Source organism: Eubalaena glacialis, chromosome 4 (assembly GCF_028564815.1).
Source record: "Eubalaena glacialis isolate mEubGla1 chromosome 4, mEubGla1.1.hap2.+ XY, whole genome shotgun sequence".
NCBI classification, from domain to species: domain Eukaryota; kingdom Metazoa; phylum Chordata; class Mammalia; order Artiodactyla; family Balaenidae; genus Eubalaena; species Eubalaena glacialis.
The window spans coordinates 94,434,486-94,450,821 of record NC_083719.1 but is presented as its reverse complement, the minus strand read 5'-3'; positions in this window follow the sequence as shown (position 1 = coordinate 94,450,821).

Genomic DNA, 16,336 nt, shown 5'->3' with positions numbered 1-16,336 from the left:
CAAAATCATGAATATTTAGTTCTATATTTTCTTTGTAACCTGGTAGCAAAGTTGTTGGGGAAGAGCTAACCCTCATCCACCTAAGACTTTTGAAAGATCATCTTATTTGCCAAAATAATCTAAAAGTTGTGCTTGATCAAGTTGTCTAAGGTCATTTTAGAATAACCATTTGAGCCATAGAATTGAAGCTTCATGAATAGCGTAAATTGAACTCGAGATCTGGATGAAATCAGCAACATAGTTTTGGAAGGAAATGAAAACTCAGAACTTCCAGCTCACTCAGGTTGCCATCAAGTTACTAAGTAAAACCCACAGTACTTACATGGACCATATTACTCTATTCCCTGCGCAAACTCCCACAGTCTCTTTCTGCAGATCCAGGTGAAAAAAACTGGAAAAAAGAGGAAAATGTCAATGCCTACATAGGCCTTAACTTGAAAATGTCCTAGGTAACCCAGCTCTCTTGTTAAGCAAAAGTACCCTGGCTTTAACAAGTCACAACAGGGATTTTCAAGTGAGTCCAATGAGTCAAAGCCTTTTCTGTTCCATAGGAGCGTAAGAGGCTTATGAGGCAATTATATCCTGGCATAATTGATTAAAATCAATGCATTCCTGCAGTGACAGTCTAATTTCCTTGATCTTAATCCTTCCCTAGGTGTCATACATGGGAGAGTTGTTATGAATATTAACATTTATTAAATATGTTAAGAGTGCTGAGCACCACAGAGTGAACACAGGAGAAGCCACACCAGTAACCTCAATGAATATGGACCCTAGAGCAGTTTCTTCCCACAGCCTGCCCTAGCTGCTGCTGTACGGAGAGCACACTGCAGGGTTTCCTACCAAGTTAGACTGAGGTCAAAGTCACTCACTCATTCACTGTGTTAGATACTATTTAGCTGGATCCCCCAACTCTACAGAAGAGGTGATTAAGAATCTAGTAGGGTGGGGAAGGACAATACAGGCACAGAACAATGTATTCTAACATTATTGCCTAGAAGCTGATTCCCTACCTTTTAAGAGTTAGCTGATTTCATGATTCCCAAGCATCAATTTTGTTAGGAGTGTCCTAAGCAGGTAGATTGAAATAGAAGTAGATTGAAATGGAGATAGACTGGCTATCAATACATAATTTAAAATGTCAAGAAAAGAATAAGATATACTGGAGGTTCTAATCAGGCAATTAAGTAAGAAAATGTCAAAATTTACATCTTTTTATATTGGGTATCCATTAACAAATTACTGTTTTTTAATACTCTTGTCCTTTAACCTTTATACTAGAATTAAGTGGTTAACACATGACCATATTGTGGTATTAGTGTATTCTGAGTTTGACTACATGCTTACCTTTACCAGTAAAAAATCTTTTTGCTACTTAGCATCCTTTCATTGTACCTCAAGTAACTCTCTTCTGCATATCTTGTAAATCAGGTCTACTGCTGCCAAACTCCCTCAGCTTTTGTTTGCCTGGGAGAGTCTTTATCTATTCTTCATTTCTGAAGGACAACTTTACTAGGTAAAGTATTCTTTGTTGGCAGTTTATTTTCTTTTAGCAGTTTGAATAGATCATCCCACTCTCTCCTGGCCTAAAAAGCTTCTGCCTTATGGGGTTTTCCTTGTATGTGAAGAATTTTCTTTATCTTGCTGCTTTAAAAATTCTCTCTTTGTCTTGATTTTAGTTGGTTTAATCATAGTGTGCCTTGGAAAACATCTTTTTGCATTGAAATTTTGGGGGGACTTAAGAGCTTCCTGACATGAATGTCCAAATCTCTCCCCAGATTTTAGACATTCTCAGCCATTATTTCTTTAAATAATCTTTTGCCCCCTTTCCCTCTCTTTTCTTCTGGGACTCCAAACAACTTCTGGTTGTTTTTCTTAATGGTATTCCAAAGTTCACATATTCTTGATTCTCTGTCATTCTTTTTTTTCCTTTGCTATCCTCTGGCTAGATAATTTCAAACGAACTGTCTTTTGCTTTCCAGATTCTTTATTCTACTTGATCCAATCTGATGTTGATGCTCTCTATTGCATTTTTCATTCTCTTCATTGTTTTCTTCAGCTCCAGAGTTTGTTAGGTTCTTACAATTTTTTTCTTTTAAATGCTGCTTTGTTTGTGTATTGTTTTCCTGATTTTGTTGATTTGCTTTAAGTGTTTTCTTATAGCTCACTGAGCTTCCTTAAAACAACTATTCTGAATTCTGTATCAGGCAAATCACAGATCTCCATTTCTTTGGAGTCAGTTAATGCAAAATTGTGTTTCTTTGCTGGTATCTTGTTTCCTTGATTTTTCATGTTCCTTGAAGTCTTGCTTTGTTGTCTTTGTGTTTGAAGAAGCAGTCACCTCCTCTAGTTTTACTCGTGAGCTTCAAGAGAGAAATACATTCTGTCAGCTCTGTTAGGGATTCTGAGGCTTTCTCAGATCTTTTCTGTGGATACTACTGCTCTGCATTTCTTGTTCCCTTTGGTGGGGAATTCTTAAGATTGTCTGTCTTCCTTTGATCCTGCAAAGCCAGGCCACTTGCTGACAACCTCCTGTTCGCTTTCTTGAGGGTAGTACTGAATACTCAAGTTTGTGTGCTTTCTCCCAAACCTGCAGAGTCAGATCAGCTTTCTGTGTGTGCTCACTAGCTCTCACTGCTCTTGGGGACGTGCACAGGGAGCTGGCCACAGGGTAGGGGTGTGTATGGGTGAGTAATGTGGAGTATTGGGAATGTCACTGGGCCAGTTGGTCAGACCTGTAGGCAAGGCATCCCCAATGGTTTGTGGATGAGCTTCCTAATGGAGTCTGTGGTTTGTAGGGTCTGTGTCTGTTTGAATGCCCTCCAAGAACCCTGGTTGCTGTTCTCCTAGCCACTCTCTGCACTCTCACCCAGTGACACAGTACACTTCAGTATTTGGAATGGAGTGAGAAAGAAATGGCCCTCTTTGGCAGCATCCTGCACAGCTGGGGAAGCTGAGGGCTCACTCACATGCTCTCACTTCCCCAATAGGAGGAATCATGGGTTGAGAAGGTTTCTCGTGGTGCTGAGCTGTGCTACCTTAGGGGAGAGATGACAAGAATAAAGTGAAACCATTCTTCTGACTCTCTTCAGTGAATACAGTCTTGGATAATTTGCCGTTGTTATTGTTCCAACGGTGTGCTGGAACTTCTCCATTGGACTCATAGGCTTCCACAGAGGCACTCTTATCCATGGATGATTGTCAAAATTGATGTTCTTTGGGAGAAAGGTGGTAGGAGACTCCTATTCTGCCATTTTGATGGTATTGCCTAACAAGTCTTAATATCACTATTTTCACCAATATAAATGTAATATTGAAATTGCTTATGCTAATGAAAAAAGTCTGTGGTGTTGACTGAGACAGGGATGGAAAGCTACCTCTGGAATATGGCCTCTCAGATTAAATGAAGCTGTCTTCTGCTGGAGTGTGCATTTGTGATTAGTGTCCTTGGAGTCTTGCTTTAACTCTCTGACACCTTATATGATACTATAATAATTTAAAAGTGATTTACAAATATCATAACTTGGTGGGTTGGGAACTGCAAAAGATTAAATGCTGTTCTTTTTCAAAAAGCTTATGAAGATGGGAGAGTACATGCAGTTAAGATTTATCTGATACTTTCTATGGAAGAATCTGCATTAGGCATTGGGGATGTGGAGATGAGTAACATGGTAGCCATGCTTTCAAGGGCAACACCCTTTAGTGGCGGAGAAGGACATGTAAACAGATAATTATAATGCCATGGGAAAAGCACAAAGCTAGGAAAAATATATATATATATAGGTAGTTGGAGGAGCCAAAACCACCACAGAGGGTTGCTGAATCAGGGAAAGCCTTCTCAGGAAAAGAGACACTTGATTTCAGTTTTGGAGGCTGGGCAGAAGGAAAGGATAGTTCAGGTAGAAGCCCAGCACAGTGAAGGCAGGGAGTCACAAGACAGCAGGTGGTGTTGGAGAGATCAATGTTAGTGTAGGGTGGCTGGGTCATGAAGCACTATAGCTTTCGTGGCTGGAATTTGGGTAGGTAGGGGCTAGGTTTTAAATGGCTTTGAGGCTCCACAAATGAACACAAGTAACTAGGAAAAATATTTATGTTATTTCACTTAGATGCTGAGGATGTTGTTAGATGTACTGGCTTTCTATTGAGTGGCAGAGTTTTCCTTTCTAAAAAAACAAGGTGCAAAACCGACTGAATGTCGAGAAAGTTAAGGATCTTAATTGGGACCATCCAATGGTGAAACTGAGAAGCAGGAGGGAGTTGGCTTCTGGTGGCTTGCCGACAGTGTTTCCAGGACCCTGTCACAGCTTTCCCAGACTCTGGGTTGGCGGGGTGGTTTACTTGGCTGTCTCTTCTATGAAAGCTCAGGCTCCCATTGCCTTCAACTCTCCTCTTCTTTACTGATTTTTATCAACCAAGGTGTCAATATCAGTGGTTTACTTTAGCACAGGCTGTGAAGGTGAAGAGGTGAACAAAATAATGACCAGAATTCCTGCTAGAGGAAGCCTGGACTTTGAAAGAAATACTTGGATATTTTGCTTGGAAACAAAGTATAACCCCAAGGGCATGTTTAAGCCACACAAAGTACTCAGGAAGCAGCTATGACTAAGAAAAGAGGAGCCATTTGTTTTATTCCAAAGAAAGAGAGAGAAAGAGGGAAGAATTAAGAGAGAGAAAGAAGTGGAGGTGGTGGAAAGGAAGAGTGGGGCTGGAGACAAGGTAATAGAAGACTGTGCTCTGTGATGTCACCCAAGTCTTCAAGTGAAAGTTGACTGAATTTCAAAGTGCTTGGTGAATGGATTGTGTATGGGTGTTTTCATAAATCATTAAAATCACATGAAAACTGTTGTCGGAGGTGGAGGGGAGGTTTAGCTACAGGCCATGAGGCAGATAAAGCTAGAAGGATCCAAGCCCTTTGAGTATTAATAGAAATCTTTAGGAGAACGTTGCTTTTCTTCTGGCTGCATTAAAGCTAATCCCACCCAGGTTTAAGCAGAGTTGGTATGGGGAGGATTCTCATCTAACATCTGGATTGCAGTTGCATTTTAAACATGGCTTCCTGGAAATAATATTCCAAACAAAAGAATAACTATAAAGTTGAGAATTTCAAGTTATTGTCTAAGGAGATGTGTTGGTGAGCAAGCAGGTCTTTTACAACTCCTCCGTTAAAAACTTCACTCACTGAACATGTATTTTTCACTCATTAAGGCCAATCTAAAGCAAAATAGTTGAACTGGACCCTGAATTTAACTTTGCTTCTGAGGGACTGTGTGTCCTTAGGTAATGTTCTCTCTGTATTCTGCAAGAAAGCTTCTAAGTCAGCCCTCTCCTTTACCTGTGTTGCTCAAGTGGTGTGACCTTGAGCCTCTGCCTTCCCAGGGCAGACACTCCACAAGTCAGAGGAAAGCTATCTGATCAGTTATCCCCTTTTCTGCCCCCTCTCCTGTTGCGGGGAAAGTGATCAACCAGCTGCAGGTACCAGCCACAGCTAGCTGTACCTGTCAAGAGCTCTGAAAAGGCTATTCTTCAAAAATAAAGAAATTCTCATTTCATCCCTTTCCACACAGCACTCACTGGAGAAAGAGGTAAGGAAGCTGCCAGAAGTCCTTTTGGATTCTCTCTGTTACACCCAACTGCTTTCAAATGATGAATTTTGAAACTAGAGAGTAAAAGAAGAAAGGGAACTGAGACTCTCAGGTTCTGAGAGAGATAAAAAATACACTTCCCTTCTTGCCTTCTGGCTTGGGAATCCTGCTGGCTGACTTACAATTTGGAGAAAAGATTTCTTTTAGGCTTTTCTAAAGGGTTTCCCAGGTTTTCTTGTACTTATATATGACAGTTAACCTACATGGTAGCAAGTAGAGGGTTTAAATTCAAATGCCATGGGAGTGAAGGGGTACAAGCATCATTATTATAAGAATGATTGTTGTTAAAAATACAGTTCATAAATTAGCTTAGTTTTTGACCATGTTACTTTAATATTATAATTAGGTGAACCATTAATCAAGCTTTGACAAGTTTGCCAAAAACATTTTTAATGAACTTGTATTTGTTATCACGGGATTTGGCATATGCAGTAACAGTCAGAAATAAGGACAATAAATAACCAAAATTATTAACAACTCACTAAATTATGCCAAGATACTTTTCTTTATGAAAATAGGGGATATTGAATCCTATGTTCATGGAATTTTAATTTTAGTTATAGAGAAGAATGTGAAATGTAGACCAACTAGTATGGTGCCTGATGGGAAAGGAATCCCGTTACAGAAGAATCATTAAAGTTTGGGATTGTCAGGGGAAAGTACTTATCTGGATTTGGAAAGAGGATGTTTTATACGAAAAAAAAAGTATGGGATGAGGAAATAATATTGGAGAATTTGTAGGACATAGGCAGCCAGCCACCCTGGAGTGGAAGGCATGTCTCCAGGAGCAGAGGTTGTTGGATCTGATTGTATGGTCCAGCAGGTTCAGAGGGACCTTGGAAGACAGATTTGACTCTGGTAGGGTGTTGGTGTCATTGAAGGTTGTTGAACAGAAAACTAGCTCAATCAAATGATGGGGAAGTCCTGCTTTACACACAGTGAACTCTACTGATGTTTAATAATTCTGGCGATAGTGTTCACACGTTGGATAACCTGGCCTCTGCTGCTATTTAGAGTGTTTGTACGTTGGAGTCAGATTATCCCTGGGTTTATGTAATCCCTTACCAAAACTCTTCCTTTCTCTCACATACTTGCAAACTCACTCCATTTCTGCCAGGATATTTCTCCAGGTCCACATGGAATTATTACATAAAACAAAGTAGGTTTCAGTTTGTTGAGAAAAGACGTGGCATAGAGTGGTTCACTGGCTGAATTCAGGACACCTGGTTTACAATTATGTCTGGAGCTGGGACTAGAGAACTTTCCCTTTTTAAAATAAAATATTTAAAATTAGAAATATCAGGGCTGATTTCTCAGGCTAACAACCTCATTGACTTAGTTGGTTTATAGTCCAAAAAGAGAAGATTTTTTTCAAGTCCTAAAGATTGTATTGTCTCCTGATTGCAATCCAGGAACATAGAGTGATGTTCCTGAATGTTTATTTTTCAAGTTTTGCCTCGACTTCATAGCTCCTGCCTCTGTGGTTTTGCCTCTCCATGGAGAAGCTTTATTGAGAGTCAAGGCTTCAAGCAGAGCATCTCACCCTGATTCTTCTGAGTGCACACTCTCCTCCCTAAATCTACACACCCTTCCCCATTTCTCCAACTGGATTGAAAACAGAAAATGTGGTTTTGGGTTTAGTTTAACACTGTTGAAACTTCACTAAGGCATGAGAACAATTCTGTACTGTGGATGTTCCTTGGTTAGTCAACCTCCCTTTGAGCTCCTGCTGTGTTGGAAGCATGAGAAGCACAGTGAGGAGGCTGACCATTCTCTTCCCAGGGGACTTCTCCAAATAAAGAGACAAAAACACTGCTTGAGTCTGAGATTACCAACCCTTTCCAGCCCTGTGAGTCTTTCATCAGGCTGCTGCTTTGTTCTGGGAATTGTCCAAAACTGGATGCAACGTCCATTTTTTCTCTTTTTTTTGATGTCGACCATTTTTAAAGTCTTTATTGAATTTGTTACAATATTGCTTGTGTTTTATGTTTTGGTTTTATGGCCACGAGGCATGTGGGATCTTAGCTCCCCAACCAGGGATTGAACCTGCACCCCCTGCATTGGAAGGCGAAATCTTAACCACTGGACCACCGGGGAAGTCCCTGCAATGCCCATTTTTTTAAAGGTGGATGTCCCTAGAAACATTAACAGTTTCCTTTTTAGCAGAATATTTTCTGACTCTTGTAAGAGGAAACTTTTACGTTTGCTTCACTGAAACAGCTCATTTTTTTTACTTTATTTGGTTGTTTTTGTTTTTACTGATACACTAGTGAACTGCTATGACATAGTTCTCAGCTTTGAATACAGCTCTGAATTTTTGTCAAAGGGGAGATTCATAGCACCAGCTTACAGGGATTCATTTGACTCTGGAGTCATTCAGGAGTAATTTAGTCAATTAGCAACACTGGCAGTTACTTGCTTATTTGGTGGAGTCTGAGAAAGAAAATTTACTCACTAGCAATTTGACTTCTTAGGGGGATAAAAAATTATATACATTTAACTGTAATAGCATTATTATTGATATATTATGAATCTTATTACTATAAGTGGCTGAAGAGCCATGTGAAATGGTAAATGATAGCATTGGATGCCATTCTTTGAAAATAAATATTATTAATACAGCTAATGAACATTGCATTTAGTTATAATGGTAAATGAACTACAATTGAATGACCATCTGTTGATTAGACTGCTCCTAAATAATTCTTATTAAATTTAATGAAATCAGTGGGCATCCTTTAGAATCTATTAGAGATTACATTTTCTTTGAAAAAACTTTATCACCAAATATGGATATGGATGTATATATCGATATATAAAAACATTGTATATATAATGTGTATATATATAATGTACATATATAATATGGTACAGTCTTACAAAATAAAAATCTCATTAAGACTGACAAAATAAAATGGTGCCCACAGTATTCATCTGTAGTTTTCATTACCTTCTAACCACTTTTAGTAGAATTTCCCTTTTACTGAACTAAGGGTTTATGAAGAAGGTTCTGAATTGATTTCAAGGCGTGTGGATTGCATGGTGATCTCTGCTTCCCATGAGCTGTGGGACTTCACATAAGCCATTTTCCCTAAGTCCCACTTCGTCACCCACAAAATTCAGTCATTCACCCAATGAGCTGAGAATATAGTAGTGAAGGAAGACGTGGTCCCTGTTCTCAAGGAGACGGTATTGCTAGAGATTGAGACAGGTAAATGAGCAAGATGCTTTCAGATGGTAATGAGTGCTGTGAAGATCATAAAAAAAGAAGAATGTATCAAATAGTGACTGAAGGATACTTTTAGATCAGGCAATCAGGGAAGAATTCTGTGGCATGGTGACATTTGAACTGAGACCCAGATGACAAGGAGGAGCCAAACTATGAAAGAGCTGGGGGAGCGGCATTTGGAACAGCAAGTGAGTCAGCCCCATGGCCAGAGCACACATGGTGGTTCAGGAAGAGAAGGGAGGTCAGTGAGCATGGTGCACAGTGAGAAAGGGGACAAAAAGGGAGACTCAGAGGTCAGTGTGTGGTTGTGGCTGATTCTGTGGGGCCTTGAAAGCCATGCCAAGGATTTTACTCTAAGTGTGTGAGAAGCCATTGGAAGGTGTTAAACAGGTGAACATTAGCAGCTGATGTTTTATAAAGAATCCCCTGCCCGCCCTATGGGAGAATTGACCACAGAGGGGCTTGATGGAGGCAGGGAGACTGGCTGAGAAGGCTTGCATCCTAATCCCAGGGGCAAGTGATAGGGTTGAACTCTGCTTAGTGTTCCTTAATTTCTGAGGATACAGCTCCTTTCCCAAGAAAAATGCTGAAATCCACTTGTATAGCATTATAAATTCTCAGGGGATTGTTATACATCTTGAAGACTATCCATGGATTGCCTCCAGCTAGGGCTGCATATTTGCCAAAAGTTTCCTTCACCTCTGATACTATGTTTAAGTGTTTTCTAAAAAAAAGCTACTTACATTTTTTTGCATATCCAGATTAACATGAAAACCAAAGACCACTACTAATTTTTTGTATGTGATAGTTTAGTAACTTCATTTTTAGGGCTTAAAGCACTTTATCAACAATTTCATTGTTTCTGATGCTCAAACATTTTGTAGTCTATTTTGATAACTGCCCATTTTAGATGTAGAAGATGTCAAAAAGTCAGGTAAGGAAGACTTCAGATTTTTATGATGATATAAAAACATTTTTACATACTCTCCTCTCTTTAAATACACAAAATAATGAAAAGAATAACAAATAGAAGGGACTTCCCTGGTGGCACAGTGGTTAAGAATCCACCGGCCAATGCAGAGGACATGGGTTCAAGCCCTGGTCTGGGAAGATCCCATGTGCCACGGAGCAGCTAAGCCTGTGAGCCACAACTACTGAGCCCATGTGCCACAACTACTGAAGCCTGTGTGCCGCAGCTACTAAAGCCTGCGTGCCTAGAGTCTGTGCTCCACAGTGAAACAACTGGAGAAGCCACCTCAATGAGAAGCCTGTGCACCGCAATGAAGAGTAGCCCCCACCTCCGCAACTAGAGAAAGCCCGCGCACAGCAACGAAGACCCAAAGCAGCCAAAAATAAATAAATAAAATTAATTAATTAAAAAAAATAACAAATAAATTTAAAAAAAGTAAATTAAAAAAGATACAGAGGAAACTTAAGTGCATTAAAAAAAAGAATAACAAATAGAAAAGGTGGCTACAAAAAAACTCAAATAACAAAAAATAAAGAAGAAAATTCACCTTGAAAGACAAGAAAAAAAAAAAAAAAAAAAACCCAGCCACAACCCACAAAATAAGGTATAAAAATGATCTGCCAAACAGAATGTAATGTGGACTCAGGGAAAGATGATTAGAGCAATACCACATAGCTCCTCTAAAACCAGGGGCCAGGTGACCAGCATACTCTGAAGGGAGCTGAATTTAAGGCAGCAGGGAATAGGGAGGGGGGAAGTAAATGGTACACCCATATAAAGAGGACAACTGTAGCTCAGTTCCAGCCAATTTTGCCATGGAGGAAAAATTGCTGTTGAGGACTGCCAGATCATCGGGTTTTTTTTTTTTTTTTTTTAAGGTAGCTGGAAAATGGATTTTTATATGAAATGTTCCTATCTTTCAAAAACTGTGTGGGCCAAACAAAATTATCTGCCAGCTGGATTCCATCCGTAGGCTGCCAGTCTGTGATCCCTGTTCAAAAAGTAATCCTCAAAGGCCCATCTAATCATTCTTTGATTAGATGGATGAGATCTAGGAGTGGAAAAGAAGCATCCCTGAGATGTCTAATTCCACATTATAACAAGGTGGGAAGGTAGATTGGTTTATGACTAGGCTTCGAGTCAAGGGGACTGCGTTAGGGAAGGAGGGCGAGAGGGAGCCGTGACATTGATCAGCAGTTTCTGGGACTTTCAGGGCTTCGCTGTGAACTTCCTGACTCTCCAGAGTGTGAGCACTGTGGGGAGATGTGGCTCGTGGCAGAAGACACATTCAATCTGGTTGGGTGTTGGAAATAAACCCAAATCGAAACTGGAAGTGCTTCAGTTCGTCGTCTCTTCACCCTTCCCCTCCTGTTCTTTGGCAGTTGTTGGCCTGGATGGAACTGCTGCAGAGATGATGAATCACTAGAAGACACAGCAAATATGAGCAAGTGAACAAGTAGGCATCCAGGCTTAATGTAAATAAAGGAAGAGAAGCAAAGAGGAATGGTACACCTTAGATGGAGACTTCTTCTAGAAAATAAGGAAGAAGTCAGATGCTTTTCTGTAGTTTCAAGGAAATTAAAGACAACAAGCTTGAAGAAGAAATGTAAAATGTCAAAGAGAAATCACTAACACAGGAAAGATACAGGGCTATCTGTTCTGTTCACAAACTGCTAAATCAAGGATTCCTTTCCCTGATTATGATGCTCTTGCTTTCTGGCTGACTTGTTTGCTCCTTCCCACAATGACTGTTCTTCAGACTCACAAACACCTCAGCCCATTCCTTGATGCATCTACATTCTTGCCATTTCTCTCTCCTTTCTTTTTTCCCTCTTTAGTCATATTTTACAGGCCATTCTTTCAAGAACCCTGTCTTTTTGGGGATTCAGTTCACTTTCTCGTGCTTTGGGTACCAATCTTACCCATTTTTCAAGAAAACATAAACTATTGTTTATATTTTCTCTATTTTCTGTATTCAACCTCTCCCTCTCAGCAGGAGCCTATCATTTAAAAAAGTGCTCAAGTTTCCCTTATTAAAACAAAAAATAATGATCCCAAGCCAAAAAAAAAAAAAAAAGTTTGTGCCTACATCTATCTGTAGCTACCAGATCTCTTCCTTTTTTACTGCTCTACAATTTGCTTTTTCCTCAACTTCCTTGCTGCTTAACTCTTTTGGGATTACCCCACCTCTCCACCAGATTGCCTCTGCACAGCAATGACTCCTATGTCACTCTATCCAGGGGACATTGTTCAGTCAACTTGTCCTCTCGGTTGCATTCAACCCTGCTGACTACTCCACCCACCTGAAACCCTCTCTTCTCCTGGCTTTTCAGGCTCCACACTTCTTGTCACTCAGCCTCTCTGGCTTCTCCCCCTTCGTCTCCTTCATAGGCTCGTCCTCCTCTGATGGTCTTTGTAAACTGAAGCTCTTCAGGGCTTAGTCCTAGGCCTTCTTCCCTTCTGTTCGGATTCCATCCTCTCTCCCTAGTTGGTTGCAACAATAATCACCACTGAAGTCATCATGTGTGAGCTTGATACTCTCAGAATCCACATCCTCAGCCTCGCTTCCTTTTCCACTGTGTACCTCGCTCTGGGGGCTTTACACAGCCTTCCTCCAGAGCCATGGTTTGTCCCAGTGTGGGCCCTTTTCTCACACTTTCCTTCTGACTGGGGCAGTGCTCCTCAAAATCTCTGGGATGAAAGATTTGTTTTTTTAAATTTTCTAATCCATCACAGACTGATATTTTTATAAGGACAATAAAAATGAAACACTAGAAAACTAAAACGAATAAAAAAGACACACAAAAAAGCCTCACTTTTTATTATATTCAAGGGATATAAAATGACTCTGTCAAATTGCTCCAAACTTCTAAATGCTTACCCTCAATTATTGCACAGGTGTTGCTGCAGCATGGTAACAAGTAGTCCAAGGACTGGCATGGGTCAAAAGACCCTCGTGTGAGTGGAACTCTGCCTGCCTTTGCTTGGTGTACTCATCAGATTTCAACTAAAAAATCTCTAATTTAAGAAAGCCTTCCCTGATCTCCCTAAGTCACTTACACCTATGATTTATTCTGAAAGCTCACATGCCCCTCCGCTGTACTACTTTGAGCAGTTCTGACATTCATAACCTTTGTACCCTCCAGGTAAGCACCATGGTAGCAGGAACTGGGTTTCTTCTTTTTCTGTTCACTACCATATTCTCGGCACATAGTGTGCGCTCACAATTACTTACTCGCTGTGTAAAGAGGACAGGCGCGCAGAAAGAGGTGACTACAGAGGCAGTAGATAATTCTGCCCAAAGATTTCAGGCAAATTGAGTTTTGAATGAGAGTTCCAGGTACAGATGGTAGAAAAGAGCATTTTTGGTGAAGGAAGTAGCATACAGAAAAGCACAGATGCACAAAAGCACAGAGCTTGTCTGAGGAAGTGTGAGTGTGTTGGGGGGTGCTTCAAGCATGAAGTGAGCTGAGCTGGGGAAAAGGGCTGTGATTCTGTCAGATGGGGATAAAGAGGAGAAGATAGACTGTGGGTTGTTAAAGTCCTTGCTGTCAAACTAAGGAGTTCAGATTTTATTACCTCTAGCCAGAAAGTCATTCTTTTTATCTAATGATAGAAAGTCATTAAATAATTTATAGCAGTAGAATACATGATTAGATTTGATTTTGTCAAAGATGATTGGTGGTTTTGTGGGACTAAGATTGGATGGGTCAAGGTGGGAGATTCTTGGAATAGCCTGCCTCATGGGTACCTGTTTGGCCATCGGGATGGAAAGGAGCAGGTGAACTGGGGAAGTATTTAGAACGTGAAACTCTAGGATGAGGCTCCTATTGTCTTGGGGATCTGAGGATGAGGAGGGGCCACTCTAAAATTATATTCCTGGAGATGGCAGCATTGTGAGTTTCTGTTGTATTGCTTCAGTTCTCCGACCACGGAACTCTTTGCTTCACCAGAGTGTTAGAACTGAGTTCTTGGAGCATATCTTTCTTAAGACCCTAAGTCATAATATTAACACAATTAACCTTACAATATCTGATTGGAAATGTTGATTAAAAAAAAAGTTATGCTCCATCCTCTGAATGTGACACACGTCTTTATCAAATATTATTTCCTCTAAATAACAATAGGCATTGATAAAACTAGTCTCATGCCTGGATGATAATCAGATGATTTTACATTGATTTATGGTTCCATGACCTCTAAAATATCAGCATCAGAATTGTAATATTGTACCTCCCAGATTTTGGAGAAGTTGTCCCATTGTCTCATTTCAGCTTGGCCAGTCATTCTGAGCTGCTCCAGGAGAGCTGCTGGTGACTTTGACCAACCATGGGTCCCCAGATGAGAGACAGGAATCACCTCAAAAGGCAGACTGGGAGGCAGCCATGGTGGAGTGGGAATCACCCCATCTCTTGAGTGCTGCATTCTTGATCTCTAACATGTGGTTAATAATGCCCACCCCCCAGCCCAACTTTCAAGATGTCATCACCACCTTTTGATTTCCCATTTCAGCTGCCTTATTCGGTATGTGCCTTTTATTAAAAGTTGCCCCATGCTCTCTTCAGATGTTTTTGGGGTATACTTTACACATAAATATCTTAACCATCATATTGTGTGTAAATAGCACTACATCCTTTGACATAATCTGCTGTGCTGTTATTTTTGTTTCTTTTTAAAGAAAGAACTTGTATTTTTCTAGCTTCCAATTTTGACACCTTGCATGAGAGCTGGAAGAAATGGGCTGAAACTAAGACAGAGGCATTTTCAACCTCAAAGGAGATTGTGGAAAATTTTTACAGAAGTGTATGAGCTGATTCAGCTTGGTGGGGCAGGGAGAAATGCACTCTGCCTTGCCTAAATGATGTTCACGGCTTCTTTATGGACCACTCACTCTATCCTGGTGGAACCAGACCTGAGTTTGCCTACCTAAACAAGAACTGCCAGATACTAAGCCAATGAGCTGAAGGTAGGGGCAGTGAGGGAAAAAATCCCAGGAAACCCTAAGGAAAAGTAGGGTCTCTTACTCTTTCTTATTTTCATTACCTGGATTTCTATTTCCTGGGAGGAGCTTACATTCTGGGATTCTTTCTGCTCTGGCCCTTATGGACATTTTAGTTGTTTTTCAGATTTCCCCAGGATCTAAATGAGGCCTTTGCTTTGATTTCCTATTGCTTCCAGATAGAGACCAATTCTGAAAAGTCAACCACGCAGCTTCTCCAGATTTGGGAGGCAGCAGAGCTCTCCTTGATTTGGCCTCAAAAAAGAGAGCTGGCGGATTGAGTACTGGTGAAGTGGTGGTGGACCTTCATTCCTGTCCTGGAAAAGTCAGGGGTGGAGGGGCAGAAGGCATTTGGGGGGGTGCGTAATGGGGATGAAAAGGAGGAGGAGGACTGGAGAGGTATTTAGAAGGTAGCAATTCCAGGATGAGGCTCCCAGTGTCTTGGAGGTCTGAGGATGAGGAGGGGCCACTATAAATTCATACTCCCTGGAAAGACTGCCTTGTGTTGTCTGCCATCCCTGAACTCCTTATTCTCCGTAGCAGCAGCTACACTGCTGAGTTTGTGTCAGCTGGAGTAGAAGTTTCTGTGAGGGGAGGCAGGCACTATTCGTAATATTTGTAAAGAGAAAGTCAACAGGTGCCCCCATGTACCGATACATGCAGGGAAGTCCCCCAATTCCTTATTCAGCTAATTTGAGTTAAATTGTCCTAAAAAGTAGCACTACCTACTCAGGTTTGGAGAAGAAACATCATGGAGAAACCAGACTCCATAAAAATGTGGGACCTTTTGGTCATGGGATAGTCTATCCAAAGCAAACAACATTAAGTATCTCTATCAGGAAAGGTTGAAAGTCAGGTTCTCCATCTCCAGTCATTCTCCTCTGGAAATGATACTGACCAGGGTTCTTGGCCTTCCCCAATCAATAGAAATTGATCAGAGGCCAGACAAGAAATTCAGGCAAGGCTTTATTGGGGCCCCTGCTGCATCAGTGGGGAGCCAGAACAAGCAACAGGTTCCCTCGCTCACTCTCCAAGGAGGGGCAAACTGGTTCCCTATATGGGGTGAGGGTAGGAGTGCGTCCAGAGGTCAGGCTGGAGGGGTGGCTTAGGTGTTCTGCCCACTCCTTTGGTGGTGGTGAGTGCAGGGGCATGCACAGTACCCTGCTTTTGCTCCCAGCTCTTCGGATATAGCAGCTGGGCTTTGCGTCTCTTTGTATCTTGTTGTCCATAATTTGCCCCAACTGTGCGTGCACGCAGTTATTTTTAGTCCCTTATAATTTCTTTGTATTTTGTTGCTCAAGGAGACATTTGTCCAGGTGCAAGCACTGCAGCAAAGGATCCCAGGTCCCAGCCTGTCTCAGAATCAGACAGATTTATTTCAGAACACAGTGCAGGAGTAAACAGCCTCTTCCTCTGTGGTCCCATGACACTTGGCCATAGTGTTCATTAGACACATCACTGTGTATGATTATATCTTCTTCTCCAGCTGGAGCGCA